Below are 7,002 nucleotides of genomic sequence, written 5' to 3'. Positions count from 1 at the left end.
TCCAGTCATCTGGAAAGTTCTCCACTTATCTCTGGGCCCGAGATACTGGCCCACCAATTCAGCCTGACGAATACGTATAATGTAGGCTGGCAGAGTTTGTCCACCCAAATGAGCTGCAGGACACGCCGCTGTTTTTAACTGTGAATGGCAGCGCTGCCAGGCGGGCCCCGCCCGGGTCAACCTCTTTGTGACCCTTGATTAGACCCAGATTGTGTGAGTGAACCCATTACCTTATCACTAATTACTCTAAATGATTATTCTGAACTTCTCCTTCTTTAACAGAGCTAAAGGGGCAGAAGTGTGTTACAGGGAAATGTGCAACCCCATGGATGCATTTAAGAGAAGAACATGTGACGAGAAAATGATGAGTACGAGTGTGATGACGTTGGCAGCTGTAGTGTTGGTTCTGTGCAGCTCTGTGATACAGCAACTACTTCCCACAGTAGGGTAGCGTAAAGGCTAATGGAAGTGAGATTCATCGTACAGGTATTTAGCCTGTTTACTCAGTCCAGACCACTATCCAGCAATCTTACGTGCCAATATAACAGGAACCACAGTGGTGGTTTGGGAGGACTTATTGAACATTTAGCTGAGTTGTATGAAATGTATGATCTGCCTCAGTTCATATATTTCCATTGATTTCACAGGCTGACTCTCTAACTGTTACCCATGCAGAAGCAGGGAAACGTCACACGCCATGTCAGAAGCTTATTGCAGTCGTCACTGTGTGTCTCTGAATGAATGAACTGAGGTTGTTAAACTCACCTTTTCTATATAATCACCGGTGAAGTTGATCAGAAAATGTCCAACCAGTCTGCAGCTGCACTGCAACGGCTGACTGATACCACGGGTGTGGTGAAGGCTCTCCACTGACGTTGCATTGAAAAAAAAACCCAGTATCATGTGGATGCTATACTCGTGCCTTCTTGTTGTTATTTCCACTACTACTGATAAACTAATTATTATTATCCAGCATTTCTGAGCCCTCGCTATTCAAAACCCCAATACCAGCGATAACAATGACAAGACAAAGAAGGTAACAGATCTTCTAAGTGTACATTTTGTGGGGAGGGAGAGGAGGTTTTTTTCTACGGCCAGCTTTGAGGATCAATATCATGGGGTAGTTTCAATAGTAAAACTAATTTCATGTTCATGATGTCGTGATTTTCTTTTCAGTCCAATCCTTGCACCTGACCATTTTCAGAGGAATGTTTTTATTAATATGATCATTGTTTTGTTAAGCCACTTAACACTCAAACAAGCATAAAAAGTTCTTAACTTAAGGGATGAACCTGTGCAGTGTGTACACATAACAGAGCAACAGACAATAGCAAGTAACCCATTTTAAATTGTATCTGCCTGTTGCACAAACACATCATTTGTTCCCATTTAATTGTTTTATGCATCAACAAGGTGATTCGCAAAGAGCTATTAGCTGAAAACTTGGTATATCTATGTATAGTGTGCAGCGTGGAGGACAAAAGAAGAAGCAGCCGTTCTGAAAAACTATCCACAGCAGTATTAACAGTATCTAAAAATGATCTCCTTAAGAAGCAGGCTGAGGTATGCCATATTAGACAAAAACTGCCCATATGGAAGAGATATATATAAATCTTATAAAGTTTGTATCTGTCTTGTGTGAAACTTGTATGAAAAGCATACAAGAGTGAAAACAGATATAAGATCCCTTGAAAAATTATATAAATGAAACTTGTATGTTTTGGATACTTCCTACAACAATATATGAAAGTAATGAGAAAGTGGCCACTTTCATGAGTAAATCATATAAGTTATTACTATTTCTTTTCCATGTGGGTGGACTGAAAATCAGTGGCAACAGGTCTGGTGGAGTAATAAAACCATCAGATTTTGATCTGCTATGCGATACCATTTGGAAAGGCTCTGATTGGCAACAGCTTTGTTGTTCAGCCTGATAATGATGAAAGCATACCTGGAACACTGTCAGCCATGGATTGACCTCCCCAAAGCCCAGACCGCAACATTATTGAAGCAGTGTGGGATCAATTTGACCGAGAACAGATCAAAAGGCTGCCAGCATCCATTACACGTATTTCAATAACTTGCTGCACGCATTTCCCATGTTCCTCAAAAAAAAAAAAAAAGAAAAAAAAGAAAGAAGGAGTGGCTCAAGATTTTTGCACAGTACTGTATATTGTGGTTATGACCTTTATCTAGTTCAAGGTGGAGGACCAAACCACCTACTGCAATCATCATCTAAATTTCACTGTAAGTCAATTTTCTCTCATAGGCCCGAAAAGAGGCCTCAGAACACCTGAGCAGACTTCAAATGATATCACCTCTCTCAAATTTCAAGAAGTTATCTAATCTCCTCCATCTTTAACTCTAATGCAGCTGGAACAAATGTGCCAGTCAAACAGAGCAAAGTGGCCAAACAGAGGCTGTTTCTGTGTCGGAGCAGGTAGAAGGAGGAAACACAGGTGCCCTGTGTCATACCGGCCTATTAAACAACACTCAGACCCCGAAGGCAGGAAGCTACTATTGACCAGGAGACATCAAGAAAAACGCACCTTTCAAAGCACACACACACATGCAGCACTATACACACACGACGGAGGTGGATAAAATCTTCCAGGTATCAGGTCCTGCCCCGAGGGAGAGGACTGACCTGCAGAGGCCAGTGCAGTCAAACACCCGGCCGACAAACACCTCATTCAACGTCACACAGACATGCTGATTGTGCTGATTTATCCTCCACCCGCACACAGAAGATCAAAGATTACCAAGCAAAGGAAGAACACAAATATTCCTAGAACTGCTTCGAAAACTTATTCTTGTACGGGCTAAAAGATGAAACGAGATAAAGAAGTTAAACATTCCCGATCCGCTCTGCGTGCCGCATTGACCCTCTGTTTGTCCTGCATCTAAAAAAACCACAGTCTGCGCCTGAGGAGTACTGTCAGACTCTTGAGTGTGTGTGTGTGTGTGTGTGTGTGTGTGTGTGTGTGTGTGTGTGTGTGTGTGTGTGTGTGTGTGTGTGGGTGGACGATGAAGGGTAAAAAGAGGTCATGCATTAAAATGCCCTCAAGCAAGGCACTTGGCTTAACTCTTTTCAACAAGAGAGGCTCCTTTGCTGCTAAAAGGAAAAGGAGCTCTACTTCTTTGGACTGGGTCTGATTGGCAAATAAAATGAGAATGTCTGGCCGCTAGAGAAGCCACACTAATGAGTGCAGTTAAAAGGGAAAAAAATGGGAGTAAAAAAGGCAGATGTCTTCCTACAGTACCTCCTGTTTCTTGTAAAACAGATTACAGCGATAAAAGACTTTTCCCAAAACGATGCAAAAAGATAAATTTGCCTCAAAAAAATATATCGAGCGTGGGACGCTGGATAAGAGCGTGAGAGGATAAGAGTGGAGTTAATGTCTCGGTGAAAGAGGCAAGTGGGGTCTGAGTGGGGAGACGAAACTCATGAGAGGACCGCAAAGAGACTTCAAGGGCCCTGGACGGTGAAAGCCACACAGCACAACAGCAGCAGTCAAGAGCGGAGGGTGAAGACAGAGGCAGTGGAGGCGGTGGGTGGGTGGAGGGGAGACAAAGAAACATTTCAATAGCTAGAGTGGGAGAAATGAAGTGTTAGTGCAGATAAAAAGTAACAAGTAGAGCGTGCAAGGCGTCAGCGGCAGATGGAGAATGTGCATCAGGAGGAGCATTGAGGGCAGAAAAAAAGGGCACAGGATTGATTGTGGTGAAGTTTATGTTTGCTGGCAGTGTTTTCAGGTGTTTTGCGGCTTATGTGCGACCCAGGGTGGAGGTTGAGCAATGTTTAAGCCACCTCGTGTACACACAAGGGGAGGAGAGAAGCACAATGAAATGAGGAAGCCTTACGAGTCATAGCGGAAAAGGGGGTCTATTCTGGATTGGCCCCTAATGATCACAACTTGAGGTCTTGCCTTTTTAATTACCCATCCAGGCCTGACTGAGACGCATCAAGCTCCAGAATGGAGAAGCGCAGATTGGACAAAAAAAACAGGCCACTTCCTTGGAAAGGATGCCCTCTGAACCCAGCAGCTAATGCAGCCCCTGCTGCTCCAGCCTGCTCGTTATTGTTCTTGGAGAGGAGGAGGAGAGAGAGGGTCACTCCAAAACAGGCCCACCACCATCACCGGCTGAAGTCATGGTCCACAGGCCATGTGAGAAGTGCTCCCGCTCGAGAGATCCTCTGCGACGCCACCGCCAAACGGGCACCTTCGGCACAGATTGCGACCCCGGAATGTAAACCATTATTAAAGCGTTTGTGTCTGAGCTGGAAAAGCAGGAGACGCTAATGGCTGCCTCTCGCTGTAACATTTCGTCACAGGCCCGAGAGCATGTAGGTTAGCCGAGATGGCGTCGGCCCCTCCCCGCCCCTCTGGAGGTGCTGTGACGGCCCCGGGCCCCCGTCACTCATGTGGCCAATCAGTCACCCTCATCTGCACAATCTGACTTTATCTTAATGAGCTGTTGTTATTTCCGTGAATGAATGGAGACAGTTTCCATTCAGAGGACAAGCTGGGCTTCATCGCCTGATGGAGAATCCCGGGTTTCTCTCATGTCTGTCCGTCCAGGAGGGGAAAAGATCTAAATATACAAAAACAGCTTCAGGTGCAATGAAACGTCCATTTGTTCAGTGCGTTCATCCGATTCTGACCCGCAGACGGGACGGTGTGTGCTTGTCTGTATTGTCTGTGCTCTTCATTGTGTTTCCTTATTGTCGCATCACATTCCTGTGTGGGGAATTTGTGTGTCTTTAGAGGTGGGGGTGGTGGTGGTTCTAGACATCCTGCTCTTTTGTTGGTCACCCCAGGTCGGCCGCTGCTCGACATGTCAGCCTGAGAGATCACAAAATAGGACCCGTGCCACCTAGAGCAGTGATCTCACTCACACACACACAAGCCCGTTCAGCTATCTTAGTGAGGACCTTCATTGATATAATGGTTTCCCTAGCCCCTTACCCTAACCCTAACTATTAAAAATGAATGCCTAACCCAGACCCTTACCCTAAACCTAACCGTAACCTAATTGTAACCCTGACACTAAAACCACATTTTGAGCCTCAAAAAGGCCTTCAAACTTGTGAGGACCGGTGAGTGTGTCCTCACAAGTCACTGTTGGTTCTCACAAGTATAGTAGAATGCAGATTTTCAGTCCTCACAAAGATAGCTAGACAGGAACACACACACACACACATATGCACAGACACACAGACAAGAACCGACGTGTACACACCTTGAGCTCTGCTGTCTGACACTGCTGGCACAGATGGGTTAAGGGTAACCATCACAGACAGACTTTATATTTTTCACTTTTTGAGGGTTTTTTTCTTCTTCGGGTGTCAGGTTTTGTTTTTTCCAGACCTTGAATAATTTTATTGGTTTAATCATCCTCTGATCAATAGTTGAAAACTCTTTGCCTCAGTTTCAGGGAGTCCAAAAGTCTGAAGAAGGTATGATCAGGTAAATGACCAGCATAAATTACTGTTCACGGTTTACAGTTTAAAACGTGATATACAGTGGGGCAAAAAAGTATTTAGTCAGCCACCAATTGTGCAAGTTCCCCCACTTAAAATGATGACAGAGGTCAGTAATTTGCACCAGAGGTACACTTCAACTGTGAGAGATAGAATGTGAAAAAAAAATCCATGAATCCACATGGTAGGATTTGTAAAGAATTTATTCGTAAATCAGGGTGGAAAATAAGTATTTGGTCACCTCAAACATGGAAAATCTCTGGCTCTCACAGACCTGTAACGTCTTCTGTAAGAAGCTTTTCTGTCCCCCACTCGTTACCTGTATGAATGGCACCAGTTTGAACTCATCATCTGTATAAAAGACACCTGTCCACAGCCTCAAACAGTCAGACTCCAAACTCCGCCATGGCCAAGACCAAAGAGCTTTCTAAGGACACCAGGAAAAGTATTGTAGACCTGCACCAGACTGGGAAGAGTGAATCTACAATAGGCAAGCAGCTTGGTGTGAAAAAATCAACTGTGGGAGCAATCATCAGAAAATGGAAGACATACAAGACCACTGATAATCTCCCTCGATCTGGGGCTCCACGCAAGATCTCATCCCGTGGGGTCAAAATGATCATGAGAACGGTGAGCAAAGATCCCAGAACCACACGGGGGGACCTGGTGAATGACCTGCAGAGAGCTGGGACCAAAGTAACAAAGGTCACCATCAGTAACACACTACAACGGCAGGGAATCAAATCCCGCAGTGCCAGACGTGTTCTGCTGCTGAAGCCAGTGCATGTCCAGGCCCGTCTGAAGTTTGCCAGAGAGCACATGGATGATGCAGCAGAGGATTGGGAGAATGTCATGTGGTCAGATGAAACCAAAGTAGAACTTTTTGGTATAAACTCAACTCGTCGTGTTTGGAGGAAGAAGAATACTGAGTTGCATCCCAAGAACACCATACCTACTGTGAAGCATGGGGGTGGAAACATCATGCTATGGGGCTGTTTTTCTGCCAAGGGGACAGGACGACTGATCCGTGTTAAGGACAGAATGAATGGGGCCATGTATCGTGAGATTTTGAGCCAAAACCTCCTTCCATCAGTGAGAACTTTGAAGATGAAACGAGGCTGGGTCTTCCAACATGACAATGATCCAAAACACACCGCCCGGGCAACAAAGGAGTGGCTCCGTAAGAAGCATTTGAAAGTCCTGGAGTGGCCTAGCCAGTCTCCAGACCTCAACCCCATAGAAAATCTGTGGCGGCAGTTGAAAGTCCGTGTTGCTCGGCGACAGCCCCAAAACATCACTGCTCTCGAGAAGATCTGCATGGAGGAATGGGCCAAAATACCAGCTACTGTGTGTGCAAACCTGGTAAAGACCTATAGTAAACGTTTGACCTCTGTTATTGCCAACAAAGGTTATGTTACAAAGTATTGAGTTGTATTTTTGTTATTGACCAAATACTTATTTTCCACCCTGATTTACGAATAAATTCTTTACAAATCCTACCATGTGGATTCATGGAT

Source organism: Astatotilapia calliptera, chromosome 7, assembly GCF_900246225.1.
Source record: "Astatotilapia calliptera chromosome 7, fAstCal1.2, whole genome shotgun sequence".
Lineage (NCBI taxonomy): Eukaryota > Metazoa > Chordata > Actinopteri > Cichliformes > Cichlidae > Astatotilapia > Astatotilapia calliptera.
This window is presented reverse-complemented; position numbering follows the sequence as displayed.